General features: G+C 38.7%; 1 protein-coding gene across 1 annotated transcript in view; it reads left to right on the top strand.

Moving 5' to 3' along the window:
* CTNND2 (catenin delta 2) overlaps positions 1-15,476 on the top strand; it is a gene marked incomplete at its 5' end in the record, with an annotated part of 536,051 nt that overhangs the window by 290,547 nt on the left and 230,028 nt on the right. The gene's annotated exons all lie outside the window — the stretch shown is intronic.

Raw genomic sequence — 15,476 nt, 5'->3', positions numbered from 1 at the left:
TGTACTACAGCTTTGCAGAAATGGTTGTTACTGTGCATGCTTTTTAAATATATAGCATGATTTTTAATGTTGCTGTGAGGCACGAGTGTATTCGTATACTTAGAGAAAGAGGAAACTTTATATATAATGTACCCCAAGGAGGCAGATGCATTAGAGAGAGTTTTCTGACAAATAATTTGACTTCCACCATAACAGCAATGAAAATGGTGACTGTAATACTCAATGCACTTGGTGATTTTGTTTAGTTTTCTGAAGGAAAAGAAAGCAAGTCTCTTTGGTAACTTCAGTTTAAACTTGTTGAAAGTGTTAATTTATACAAGGTTTTTCTATGGCAGATGGTGTGATTTATTTATTAATTTTTGCAATGTATAATTTTGTGATGGGAGTGCCCAAAATTTGCCCCAACAAAAATGCTGGAGGTGTTTAAGCAACAATTAGAAAAGACTTCTCTCCCTGCATTAAAAACCAAATATTTGCAACCTGATCGCTCTACTTGTTTAGCATTATAGCAGTTCTCTCTGTCTCTCCATCCAAGAACACAACAGCAGCTACATTTTACGGCACATTAGAAATATCACTGCTTGCAGCTACTTCAGCCATTGCAGAGTTTCATTTGTTGAGAAAACTTCTGTCTTCAACCTTATTTTTTTTCTCTTAGCTTTGAATCCCTCCCCTTTTTCCACCTGCCCCAGGGCAAGCATCAGTAACCAGAGGGAAACAGTCTTTTTTCTGAAACATCAAAAAAATTACATTAGGAGTGCACTAAACCAGAGGAGAAATGGCTGTAATCCTTATGAAAAGTTCTTACAAGAAGCATGATGATGGTGAAGGCAGTAGTCCCTATAGACATGAAAGAGATGTTTAGAGTATCTCTACAGGTCATAGACATAATATCTTTTTAAGAAAAGGTTATCTCCCTTTGGTTGCTCTGCTGTCACCTCACAACTGTTATTCAGCTACTGTATAGGATACGTACTTGCAAAACAAGATTTCTTCTTTCAAGTTTTTCAGTTGCCTGCTTTTTGGTTCTTTCTTGCCTTTTTATACCATTTGTACATTCAGAGCATTGATTTCTCTAGGTAAAGTAGGAGCGAGCAGGCATCTGGGTATAAATTGTACTTGATAAAACACTTTAGAGGGGATCATTACTTATTGTTACTGATTACTATTAGATGGATTGGGATTTTTCATAAAATAACTTTTGTAAAAGAGGTTTGCATTACTCTTGATCTCATTCGTTTGATCCATGGACCGTGTGTGGTGTCTCTTACTCAATATTGCTGCCCTTACTTGTTAATTTGAATAAATCTTACAAAGCAATGTCAGAGGCACGCTGGATGATGTTACAACTTAGTTCCCAGAAGCTGTAATCCACCTATGCAAATTAGCTTGTGGAACTATTTGTGGCCTACAGGAGCTGATCTTTCAGCTATTGGAAAGACAGTGAAAAATTGGAAGGAGTTTGGAGAAAAGCAATAAAAGCAATCGGGAGACTTCTAATGTTTTGATTTCCATGGATAAACTACAAAAATGTGGATAAATGACAAGTGTGGAAAGGAGGGGACAGAAGATTTTCCAGAGACTTGCAAAAATATTATGGAAGGACAGAAATGATTTAGGGTAGCACATGGGAGGTATAATTAGAAGTACTGGCTTTAATTAGGAAGCAACAAACCTGGCCCAAATACAAAAACGACTTCCAATGTCTGTATTGTGTTGCACTGTGCTCCTTAAAGAGTTATCATTTATACTTACACAGCAAAAGAAAGATAAACATGTGAGTCAGTGGGTGAGCTTGGTCAACTGACAAATTTTGAGTTTCCTTATGGACCTATTGCTTCTTTGGTTGGCTGGTTGATTGGGGTGTTTTGTGACTGACGTGAACCATGGAGGGGAATGGCATGTGTCTCTTTCAGACACCGAGCCTACCTGTCCAACCAGAGCTCCAAACAAAGGCTCACTGGCAGAGGAAAAACTGCAAGACAAAAAAACTACTAATTGCAGGCTTTTGCTAACATTATCTGTATGTCAGTCAGCTCGAGATGAGGAATAGATACCAAGAATGGAACATACTCATCCTAATAAGCAATTAGAGTTCCTAAAGCTGAACATTGTTTTCTGGAATCATCAGTTTAGGTGGGATTTCCATCTGAAGTCCTTAAAAAATGGTTGGCAGACACTGATGTGGTTGACAACTTTTTCCATTGTTTTCACCATGTAGTTTGTATTACTAATACTCCAGTTTTACATACATGTTTTCAGCTGACATTTGGCAAATGAAATTTTAGCTCAACATCTGTTCTACATCATCCGGCTGTCATAAAATGCAGTTTAATGTTCATCAACTAAAAGTTTAGGACAAAAACTAGTTTTAAAAAAGTATCAAATGTCTATTATCAAGTTTGTGGTAGGGCATAATTTTTGATCTATGCAGGTAGACTGTCAGCTGATAGGAGCTCATATAACAGGTAGTAAAAACTATATGCCTCTATACTGGTGAAAAGTCTGAGGCTTTGTTATTTAAAAAGAAAATAAAACCCGTATCACCTGTCAGAAATAAAATAACTTCTGTGTATAGAAAATGGAAAAAATGTAATATCAAATATAATTTACAGATTGATTCTTCAGAGCCCTCTCTTGTGTTTACTTTGTATCAAAAAAGGAAGAAAAGTATGCAATAGGGCTGTGATAGAAACTGTTTCATGCCACAATCTCTTATAAGAAAAAGTGGCATAGAGAGAGAGGAAAATAATACAATATTTATTTTCTAATTATTGTCTTGCTTTTCGTTCCTACTGAACTGTGAAGTCGTTACTATTTTAAAGTATCAGAAACATATATTCATGTGATATTTTCCAGCCTGCTTTCATTTAAGAAAGATTGATGTGTCTCTTATCACCAACAAACTATCCAAGGTTTGTCCATTCCTAGACTTTAGGGAAACTGGGGAGCCCTAGAAATAGAAATCGCCATGTCCAGTTGTCAGTCTGTGTGCCTTCCAGTTTTTAGTCCAAAATACAAAAATCTGTGTAAACTACTTAATTTTTGAGTCTTTAAACTACTGAGAAACAATGTACACGTACCACTGCTGATAAATCACACTTGCTGAATAACAGATGAAAAATACATAGTTTTCAGATCCTTCAGTTAAATACATACCAATGAAGTTTGCAGTAACAGTGATTTTACTCCACAATGGATTCACTGTGTCTGGTTTGATGGGTTGAGTCAACGTGTTTCCTTTGGTTTGTGACTTCTCTTCTTACCTGTTTTTATTTACGTGCCTGTATACACACAGCAAAGAAGCTGACAAGAAACTGAATTACCAGCAAGAATTATGCAGCATACACTCCATTAAGGCTATCAAAATGCATTTTGGAGTTCAAATGTCCATTTCATATTGCATTGAATTATATTCGTCTACACTTACAATTTTCCTTTATGTCATCCTCTTTCTCAAGATGTGTTTCAGAACCTTTAAAACTATTTATTCAGAAGAAATGGGGTAATTTGGTGAATAAAGCTGTAAAGGGTTCATTCTTCATTATAAAGCAGACTGTAATAATGTTTAGAAAAAAAAAAAAAAAGACAACACAAAACCCACTAGCAGTAGAATCATGTTGCAACTTTACAAGAAAACAAAATTTTTCGAACCAGATATCTCACAGTGGTTTTCACCTTAAGAACTATCTGGGTATAGGTCAATGTAGAAACAGAGTTTTCCGGGTATTGCATGATTTAACTGTAATGCCCTGAGACGTTTCTGCTCTGTTCTGCTCTTGCAGAGTCAACTTTCCATTTCATTGCCTCTGCTGGGTGTAATTTCCTTCTGAGCAGAAGATGACAGTTCTGTCTGTCTTGTAAAGTTTTAAATTGGCTTTCTTTCCACTTACGAAAGGAAATAAATTAGATCAGAACATTTTGTGTGGATTGTAAGTTTCAAAACTAATCTCATTTTTTTTTTTTTTTAAAGTATGCTCTGTTTTTGGAATGGAAGGTAGAGAGCTTTCTTCTTTAAGAAAAGTGATAGTAAAATAAACTCTAATTATCCTAATTTCTGTGCTCCAGTAAAACTGCTTATGAGATTAGCACACTGAGTTTGGAACATGGCCTGCTAAAAGGTAAATGTTTCTGCAGGAGTCTTCCTCATATATTTAATCTTGCTTTGTTCCAAGGATAATATCAGTGTTAGTAGTGTTATTCTACTATAAATCTGAATAGCAGCCAGGCAGTCGAACAGTGTAACAAGATAAGAAAATAACAGTGTAAACCTGCATGTGTAGGAGGTGGAACATCTTGGTGGGAATGTGTCTGGGAGCTTCTTTGGCAAGGGTTGTCACCTTCAGAAAGAAACATCTGGTGGAGTGGAAGGTTTTGCTGTGACTACAGTACAGCTGGTGGCAACACTCTGCAGTGCTGCTGTGGTCAGTTCTCAGATGTGGGCTTGACTTTTCAGAATCCAGAGGGCTGTCAGTGAGTCTCTGGCATCATTCTCTAACCCAAGAGGCTTAAGACAGAACAGAGCTTGCAGAAGTACCTCCCCGCTTTTGCATGGCACAGTGTGTGATAGGCAGCTCTCCTTTTCACTGAATAGTTTTCAAAGGTCCCTCTTATCTTTATCTGAAATTAAGGGTAAAGGGGAAGGTGATTCTCCAAGGGTTGTCATGGTGGAGAAGACAAAGAAAACATACTTCTAGTGGATCCGACCAGGTAAATGTTTGGCAATGTAGGCTCACCTCCGGAAGTAAATGGTTCAACTTCCTAGATCCTACAGTCTCCTAAGAATTTTTTCCATCAAATCTATATGGGCCAGGCCCCATGTATAGGTGGAACCAAGTAAATGGTGTCCAAGAGTGCTCATTTTGTAGCTCTGTATTTAAGTATATTTTTCATTCAGCGAGGAAATACCTGCTTTATTTTCCCTACATAAAAATTACACAGTGTCTCAGGCTTTAATGTATACCCCTCTGAGCATGAAAAACTGACCTCAAAAGAAAATAAAATTGAAGAGTCTAAATAGCACAAAAATACACCCAATTCAGGAATAGCAAGTCTAGAGTGAATTGCAATTCCTCATACAGATCCTTTCTACATAGAAAGCATGAATTTTTACAGAGTGCACAAAATAGCTATGAGAAAATGTAGGTATGATAAAATAAACAGCAATCTCTTTCCCCTTCCTGCTGTAGATAACTAAGGATGAAGCTTGCTTCCTTAAAATGGGTGAGGTGGGAATCCATAGACTATCCTAAAATCTGTTAATTAGGGATTTCAGGAGACTTACTTAGCTGGAAACCTTGGCTGGAAAAGACTTTCCTAGAGAATATTTAGTTTCAGCTTGAGCGTGGCAAAATAAACAAGAGCCTAACTGGTCCATGCAAGCGTCAACTTGTGGTGAAGTAGAGGAGTGGTACCCAGAACTTGGAAAACTTATTTTTGTGTGCATTTGAGCACATTGCTGTATATGCCAGCAGTTTCTGTCTTTCCATTGGCTGGGGAGGCACTGGACATAGGTGGAGACATTTCACAGTACAGAAAATGTGATTCAGTATGCACAAAACCATCCACCTGCATTTGCTATTCTTTTCTTTCTAGAATTTGTTTAGCAACCTCCTTTCTCTGGGAGAAATGCTTGGGGGGAAAAAAATCCTGAAGCATACTCTACAGGAATAAAGTGTCTGTGGTTTTAGCTCATGGAACACCCAGTACCCACTTTCTCTCCCCTATGACTAGTACCACTTTATTTACAGTGCAGGAGGCCACTCCATTTTGTTGCCATCCTATCTTTAAAGAAATCTGATCCTATCATTAACAAATCTGCCCTACTGTAATCACAGAGCATCACACTTTTGCTATATCACAGTAACATGGGCAGTGCTGATCCATGTAGTTTGAATAATGAGTCAGTCCAGAAGTGCTTACAGTTCTTAAACCGTCAGCAGAGTAGAGCAGGTTATATGTAGGCATTTTATTTGGTATGTTATTTGTGCAGTATACAGGGTATAATTTTGAGAGAGATGATGCCTTGTCTCTTGTTTTGATCTGAAAGTTTAGCTCATATAATCTTCTCCCACCAGCAGAAGGTAATTCCTTTCCTTTATGCCGGAGGGAAAGAAGGTGAAAGGCCATTTATATGCTTGTCAATGATGCAGGATATTCAGGAGCTCCACAAAGGGTTGAAAAGTGCACATTTAAGAATTTGGGGGCAGATGAGACCGGTGTCTCCTTTTTTGATTATTTTGTTAATATTATCATCCTGCCCCCCCAATAATGCTGGTCTGCTGCTTGCAGTACAACAACAAAGCCCTTTCCACTATCTTTTTCTTAATCTGTTGCATATTTTAATGGCATCATTCATTCAAGAAGAAGCAGGTGGACAGTGTACCTCATCCTCATGCTGTCCGTAGATCATTTCTGTTTCCTAAGTGATGTAACTGGGCTTCTAATGGTGAATATATGTCTCAATGCAGTTTCTGCCTTTGTTTGCCACACATTTTGCTCAGTATCCTGTGGCTCATTTGCAAACTTTGACAGATGCAAAATCTGTGTGGTGCTTTCTGTGATGACAGACTGCGAGAGCCAGAAAATGTTGTAAGTATATTTTCCAACCAGCCATTAAAAACATGGGAAAGAAACGTAGTTTCAGGCTTTACTGGGCTCATGTAAGCTGTTACGATCTTCTGGCAAAATAAACCATGTAAGAAGCTTCTTAGTAGTAGCTCTTGGACATCTCATCAGCCAAATGGGTAATAATGATCTTGGTGTTTATAAGAATGTTGAGAGTAAGTTAAATTCATAAGGTGCTTTGAAGTTCAAAGGATAATCTTGCTCTTACTTCCATGGGAAATGTGATGGGAAGGAGGTGAGGGAAATGTGTTAGGTGGAGAAGATGAATGGGGAAAATTTTGAGGAAGCTTGCTAAAATCAGGACACATAGTCTCAAATGTTCTCATTAAAAAAAGGCAACTGAAAATCATCCTCAACACTAAGACACAAGAGGTTGTTACTTTCTGAATCTGGACCTCAGTGTGATGTTGCACAACTATTTTACAAGCAGGAAACAGATGCCAGCTAATATTGTAGACATTTTACAGAATGCGTCAATGAGAGTGCAGGAGGTTTCTGTGAGAGAATAACACCAAGAATTTGCTGAAATAATGTTTCTAATGTAGAGTTTAGCTAAAAATGATGAAGGGAAATAAAGACAACAGCTTTTATTGGTTTCTAGAAGAACTTGATAGCTTTTGTAAATTAAGAGCCTGACTTTAAGAACCCTAACTCTACGTAGATTAAATATATTGGATGGGAATAGACTGATCTCTGATCTCTCACCTCACTCCACTGCCCCACTCCAGGAGCTTGATGAACAAGTGATGTTCAGAGATGCATCACAATTCTTAGCATTCAGTAAGTGGTTTCCTAGGAAGCCAGAGCCACCAACAATGCCATAGAAATCCTACAACCCCTGTTGCCAGGGAAACTCCTAGTTTCAAGACTTACTGGGAAATGTTTGTTCTGTTTGCTTGTGGTGGTGTGGTTTGTTTTGGTTTTTAAGCCACTGCAGCAACACTGGGATCATTTGCTGTCTAGCTTGCCACATACATCTAATAATTTGAGGGTCATGTTTATCCTCACCATGCAATGAAGCAGAGGGATCTGGATAGCTGAAGACCTGGAAAGGAGGACAGAGTGAGACCTTTAGGTTTCATTGACATACCAAAGGTAAAAATATGAAGGATGGAGGGACATGTGGGGAAACAAGGAGCTGTGCAAACTCTCTCCCAAGGTAAACCAAGTAATTTACTTCAGGAAATAAGCAAAAGCTACACAAGTTTAAAGAACAAAGTATTTGAATTTCATTTTTTACTCTTTTAAAATAATTTAAAGTTAGCTTGTTAGTCCTTTTGTTCCATACCAGGACATGATGTGTTTGGCTCATATACTACATCTCAAAGAAGAGGGCTGATCTTTGTTTTTATGCTTTTTTTTTTTTTTTGCTTTGATGCTATTTTTTTCCTTCCACCTACTTGAGTTTGAGCATCTTGAATTTAAAAACTTAGTGTGAAAGTTCAGCCATGATATATGATGAGGCTAAAGGAAGCTGTTAGTGTTTTTATGTTGGTGGAATGAATGTATTCCTCCAAAAATCAACAAGCTTATTTCCACAACAGTTTTGCAGCATGGGGTTCCCCTGTTTTTGATTTTTAGATGGTTGAAGTGCAGAATATCGTGTGACCTTCATGTATCAAACAATATCTGACAAAGTGAAGAACTTACCTTAAATAACCTGGGTCAGAACAAAGCGCGGGGGGGGAGGGGTAAGGGTTTTTTTCTATTTTATTTCTTAACATATCTCGAAAAAGAAGCAGGAAGATGTTACAGGCATGGATTCCTCTGGCCTAACACCCACAAAGGTGTGTAAGATGTTAGGTACAATGTTCATGACCTGGGATTTTCCCACCAGTGAGGCACTGACAGGGGTGGAAAACTACCACAATATTTTTTCTGAGCCATGTCAAGGTTTAAGGCAAGGTGGCAATAAACTGTGGCAGATGCTCCCGTTATCCCCTTTACATCCCACCACCCCTTCCTTTAGATTGGAAAGATGATAAGAAAGATAAGGGGAAAGGAAGAGAGACTTCAAGTTGGAGAGTTTTAAAGGGTTTTACTTATGCTACTAATATATAGAGAGTATATACAAAATAAACAAAACCAATCTCAGGTGCTCGATGTGGAGCTGGCGTCACTCCTGCAGTGGCGGAGCTGGGTGTGCAGAGCTGGCAGCTCCAGCACATGCAGGCCAGGCCCTTGGAAGTCATGAGCGGGACTTCACAGCAAACCGGAACGTGGATGCAGGGATGCAGGGCCTGAGGCCTGCGGATCACAGGCAGACAGACAGGGTCCTCTCTAGATGCCGGCCATGGTTGAAGAGAGCTTGACCCTCGTGATCACCTTCTTATATAGGGGGTATGACGATTATGGGATGGAATACTTCTGTTGGTCAGTTCTAGTCACCTGTTCCGTCCACCCCTCGTCAAACACGCTCCTCTCACAATGGAATGTGGGAAAACTTATCAGTCTTTCTTAGCTACCGTAGTAATAAATCTAAACACAAGCTTCTTCAGCATTCCGTTGGACTCTTATCAGCACCGAGTACAGCATCTTAGGAAAAAATATGCAGGCTAGAACTCAGAAAAGTACAGCCACCTAGAAGAAATTAGCTGAAAGAAAAATCACTAAAAGAGAACCAGTCTTTTTTTTAACAAAACCAGGACAAGCCACAAGGTGACATGGGCACAACCCATAACCACAGTGTTTGCTGAAGGGAATGTGCCCATGGGACTGACTCTGCAGGGAAATGATGCTGACTGGAGACCTGCTGATCCCATACTGCTTGTATTAAGGGCAGAGCAATTCTGTGTGTGCAGCCAGGGATTGACAGACGTGGTTGGTAACAGGTCGGACCAGCGTCACTCACCAGCAGCAGAAGCTGGAGCTGCTGCTGCATTGCAAGGAGTACCTGAGGCAACCATGGTGGTGAAGCCCAGAAGATACCTGCTAGGAGTGTGGGTAGAGGATAAGCCTGGAGCAACCTACAGGTTTTTGTGTTTCTGTGGAGCTCATACTTTCCTGTTGGATGAATTTCATTATGCGGTCCCTTTTCTGCTTCAATACTTTGAGATTAGTAGCTCTGAAATGTGAGTACATGGTTCGTTATCTACTTGCAGAGAGTCAGGCTATCTGGGCCAACTCACAACAGGTATTTTGCTGTTAATAAAGTTTATTTTTGTTGAAGATGCACAATGTTTGAACTGTTTTAGTCAGTTGTAATTCCTGTCCAGTGATTCATTAATAGAATCTGTGGTTCAGTGATGTGACCCTGTAACTACGTAGCTGTTCATATCTCCATAGCTAAATTTATGGCCCTGAATGGCCTTAAAATGGATGGTACTTTCTTTTTGTTTATTTCCTTGCAAGAAGTTGGCTTTTGTAAGGGGTTATCCTTTTTATGCTTCTCTGAGTTTTCTGCATAGTTCTGTGATTCCTTCCAGTAGCTTTTAATAGGGAAGGCTTGACATCTTTCTGCATTGGAATAGTTGCTAAATGTCTTGTAAAACTCTGGCTGCACACAAATTGGCGCACAGAGGATTCTTTAGATGTTTTGATGTCAGATAGCTTTTTCAGGAAAAAGTGGGAGAAGGGGTTTGATTTCTCCTTTGGCTTTCCCATCACATCTGAGAACGGAGTTTGCCATGCACAACTTCCATTTAAGCAAAGCTTTTCCTCTCATGTATGCAGAAATTCTTTTAAATACACAAAATCTTTACTGCGGGATGAAATCTTCTTTGCGTAGTCTTCTCTAGTGGATGTTTTTTTTCATTTGTCAGCAGCTTCGTTTTTTTAATGAAATTTTATCCTAAACTGTAAAGGTTTTATCTGCAGCTGCTAAGTGATAACAGATCCTGTCAGCCACTGTATTTTCCGTGGCCCGGCTCCAGCAGCCATCTGTTACCTTTCTGCTTCTGCACAATTTGCACACCAGAATCTCCCCTCCTAAAATAAAAAAATAGCAGAGAAGTGCTGCACCAAACCTTCCTTCTGAAGTATATAAGATTGTATAAAAAATTTCAGTAAAAATGGGGGTCTACTTCTTGAGTCTGATAAGAAGGACTTCACAGCAGTTTGGTTATGCTGTATAGCAGGGGTGTTAAACTCATTTTCACTGGGGGGCCACATCAGGCTTGCGGTAGCCTTCAAATGACTGAATGTGGTTTTAGGACTGTATAAATGTAGGAGTAGTTACCTATAGGAAGAACGGGGCTGCCTTTTCACAGGGGGAGCTTCTTAAATGAAATTTCCTCATCAACAAATGTGTGGACATGTCGTTCAAAGATAAATTCAAGAACTGTTGTCTCAAAGTGCACACTGAACACCTCTTCACCTTTTCCTTTCCAGTCGTAAGTTATTGCTGATTCAGTTTTCAAATCAGTTAGGTGGAAATACTCTCTTCGAGAAGCCTGTTTATCACCCCCTATATGCCTGTAATCATATTGGTTGTACACATGGGTACAGTGAAATGGAGCCTAATGGTTCCTAATCCCCAGCAGGTTTATTACTAGGCCAGATTTGCCTCATAATAATAAAGTGAACAGCTTCTCAGAATCATTTGAAATGTGAATGCAGAAGTCTTATTCTTGTTCTGTTACATATTTATTGACATAAAGCTGCTTGGTACTGAACTTAGATCTTTTTTTCTTTTGTTATTTTAAAATCAGAATTGGGCTTAGGTTTTGCTTTGTAGTCATGTTAGACATTATGTAGTTTCACTTAATTTCAGTGAAGTGTTTATGTTGTGGTGGTTGAGTTTTTTTTTTGTTATTTGGGTTTTTTTCATTAGCAGTAAGAATGGGATAGGAGTCATCAGATTCTCCATTGTTTTCAAGAATCTGTGGGGAGAAAAGTGTGCACTTCATTGCTAAAAGGAAAAAAAAGTGTTTTGTAAGGGTGAGATGTTTTCATTCAGAGGAGTGTTTATAGGGAAAAAAGAAATCAAGAAACAAATCTGGGCATCAGTCTCTCTAAAATTTGTTTCAGAGCATTATATATATTGTCTCTGTACAATTAAGGATAGAGTGGATGGTGGAGGAATGACAGAGCTGGTAAGTGAGAGCCGAGACATGCAGACTAGTGAAGTTAGCCTGTCACGCTTGTATTGACAATTTCAGCATAGCCTGAAGGATAATGAAATGCACAAAATAGTTTTCAGAAGCACTTAAAAATAAACTATTTATGATCTCACTTCTCTAACATTTTACACTTCTTTGGGAAATGGAATTCTCTGCACGTGGCATTGATTTAGTTCCTTGGTATTGCAGGCTTCTTGGGAAAGCTAAGCTTATGGTTGTGCTGAATATAAACAATATAAGCTAAATCTTGCAGTCTTTTCGAGGAGTGAATTCCATTTACTTTGTTATGTAACTTTGAATGGAGTAAATGCAGCAATGCAAATAAAATTCTAAATGGAAATTTGATAGTGAGTCTTGATCAACAAGTGTTAAGAGGCAAATTTTGATTTTTTGGAGCCCTGTTAATTTTCATAAGAAAATTAAGAAGATAAAAATTGTATATGACATTTATTAGCTTAAGATGAAAACTAGTGAATTTTAGAAATTTGGTGACGGTAGTGTGAGATTCTACATTTGTTCTTAGTACAGGCAGAGACTGGGGTTTTACCAATATGTTTTTATCCACTTAGTGAAACTGCCTGCATATGGGGATGAATGTTTAAAAGGCACTATTGTCAAGTTCACAAAATAAGTGCAATAAGAAACACACAGAGAAAACTTTATCAGCCCATTTCCTCTAAAATGCTCTCATGCCTCTGTTAAACACAACAACTGAGTCTTTCATTCAGTTTTTGTTGTTGTTTTTTTTTTTTTCCCATTTTCAGACATAACTGCTTGACTCAAACAAGAAAATAAACATTTATTGAGTAATAACTTCCCATTAAAATAACTGTCACTCATATGCTAAGACGTCGGTATAACAAGAGAAGTATCTTATGCTGCCAGCATCACTGTGGAGTAAGGATTTTGTTTCAATCTGGATGTCATGAATCCAGCCTTAAAATTTTAATTAAACCTATAGAGAAACATGTTTTACATTTTTCTAGTAAGGCTGAAGTTTGAACTCACTTCTCAGTGATAAAAAAGAAAAACAAATAAACTTTTAGTAGAGCAAGTAGGAGTTTTCGTATGCTGGCATTTGGTTTTAGTTAGTAACTTCAGACAAATAATAATGTGCTTTTGAAATAAAAGCCAGAAAATAGAATGGAAACTAAACAGAATAAATGTAGCTTTTGAGTTTTCTGGGAATTCAAAGACTTATTGAGTGTCTAGAAAGCTCAGAGGGAAGAGAAGTGGCTGCTTTCAGCTCAGTGTTGTAGTATTGTAAAGAATATGATCTCTGACTTAGTTTCTTCTACCGCAGGGAAAGAACATTTTGGGAAAGCAACACTTGCTTCGTCGTTCTCCCCAAACCCATCTAAAATTTAGACTTTGTAATACTGAATTCTCATAAGATCCCATTAGAAAGGAGACTGGTGTGAAGATATATGTATTTCTCTCAGTATAGGCACATGATAGTAATAATGGTGCAACTCCTCCTAGAAAATGCAACTTGGAATGGAGGCTATGAGAAGTGTTTGGTGGATTACCACTGTGTGTTATTAATACTTTTTAATATGTTAAAAAAAAAAAAAAAAAAGGTGAAAACATGGGTTTGTGCTGCTGTTTGTGTACATCTTGCTAGTATTTATATGGTCCAGTGGCTTCATTTTGCTGTACATGCACATCTCTGTTCCAAAAAGCTCTGGTGTTCAATTTGAAATTACATACAGAAAGATGAACTGATGAAGAGCAAGTGGGCAGAAAGGCAGTGTTAAAAATAAAAGCAGTTAAACTGCTTAACTAAGCCAATAGATTTACTTCTCTGAATCAGTTAAAAGCTTTTATTCTTCATGACAAATATATTATTGGTATCCCCAGACTGCTTTTAATGTAGTCACGTTTTGCTGTTTTTCTGGTAAACGTGTCTCAACAGAAAACCCAAAGATTAAGAAAGGGGGTAGTTTCGTTCTGGGTAGGTCATCTGTGAAAGCCTGTGGGAAGGATGTTGTGTGAAAACTGCAAAAGTCTTTTTGGAAGATGTGGACAAATATGTGCTAAAGGTTGGTGTTATAAAAGCATTTCAAAGAATGCATCAAAGGGCAGAACTGTGAAGGACCTTGAACATCTGTGAAAACTGTATGGAAAATGTAGCCAGCCGTACTCAACAATCTCATGCTGTCATCTTGTAAAAATCAAAACTCCTGTGAAAGCTTCATTGCTGGAATAACAAAAAACCCACATCTTTCAAATAGACCATCAATTGAAATGCTCAAGTTTTAAGTCTAGTCAACTTTACCACTCCCTACTTAGAATTTGATAGTATTAGCTTACTATATATACATATAAACATGTTTATGTATATATGTATGTATATAGTATTAAGTAGGGCTTTTAGGCTGAGTGCGTATTGGCCATGGAGTGTCTTGGAAAGTAGGAGTGCAGAGTGCAGGATTTTCCACAGTCACGGGACACTGGAAGACCTCCTGCCTCTACCCAGTCTACAACCTTAATGCAGTTTGTAGGAACTTCAGTCTTTGTGTATATGGTATAAATACAAACTACAAATACACATAATTACACAAAAAAGTTATATGCGATATGTGTACATTTACAGAATTCATAATCCAAGTATACATGGCATGGAGCTGTATGCTGTCAGCATGTTTAGGTGGGGATATGGGGCACAGGAACAGGGTGTGATTTTTGTTTACAGGCATGTCAGATACTTTTTAGAATCATAGAATGTCCTGAGTTGGAAGGGACCCACAAGGATCATTGAGTCCAACTCTTGTCTCTGCACAGGACAACCCCACAGTTCACACCATGTCTCTGAGCGTGTTGTCCAGTCTCTTTTTGAACACTGTCAGGCTTGAGGCCTTGACACCTCCCTGGGGAGCCTGTTCCAGTGCTCTACCACCCTCTGGGTGAAGAACCTTTTTCCTAATGTGCAACCTAAACCTCCCCTGGCACATCTTCCTGCCATTCCCTCGGGTTCTGTCACTGGTTGCCAGAGAGATCAGCGCCTGCCGCTCCTCCTCCCCTTGTAAGGAAGCTGTAGACCACGATGAAGCCTACTCTTAGTTTCCTCTTCTCCAGGCTGAACAAACCAAGTGACTTTAGCCGCTCCTTATATGGCTTCCCCTCCAAAACCCTCACCAACTTTGTGCCCCTCCTCTCCAGTAGCTTTATATATTTTTTTTTTTTTATCCTTTGGCACCCAGGACTGCACACAGTGCTCCAGGTGAGGCCACACCAGTGCAGAGTGGGACAATCACGTTCATCAGCCTTTGTTTGCCTGAGAAGCAGTAAGACGGATACAGTGTGAGTGGCGTCTCTCTGCCAGCATAGCCAGCTGCTGCTGAAATGCAGTTTGTAAATGTTAGTAGGCACATGGCCTGAGGTAGACCTCAGCTTCTCCAGCAGTTTTCACGCAGAAGCCTCATGTTCAAAGGACATGGACATTCCAGTGTCATCTTCAGAAAGGATAAATGGTTGTTATTTGTGTACTCCGCTTCAGATAGAGTCATTGCCCATGTCCTTGTATGGTCTTTGTACTGGTCAGTCTAATGTATCTTCTCTGTCTGCTTTGAAATGATGAGCTCAGGAGGTGTGAATTTTACATACCCAAATTCATTTGCAGCAGTTAGTTTTACTGATGCCATTGGAATTTCCTTGTTTGTGAAGTGGAAACTACAGTATCATTTTAGCTCAGGTTGTTTGTGATTTCTTTTGCTGATAGACATGTTAATGAATAGACATGTTCATTTTCAGTATTTTAGTAACAGGCAAGTTTTGGAGCATTTAATG

This window comes from Streptopelia decaocto, assembly GCF_964273445.1.
Source record: "Streptopelia decaocto genome assembly, chromosome: 2".
Classification (NCBI taxonomy): domain Eukaryota; kingdom Metazoa; phylum Chordata; class Aves; order Columbiformes; family Columbidae; genus Streptopelia; species Streptopelia decaocto.
The sequence above is the reverse complement of the archived record's forward strand: the minus strand, read 5'-3'. Positions and strand labels throughout refer to the sequence as shown.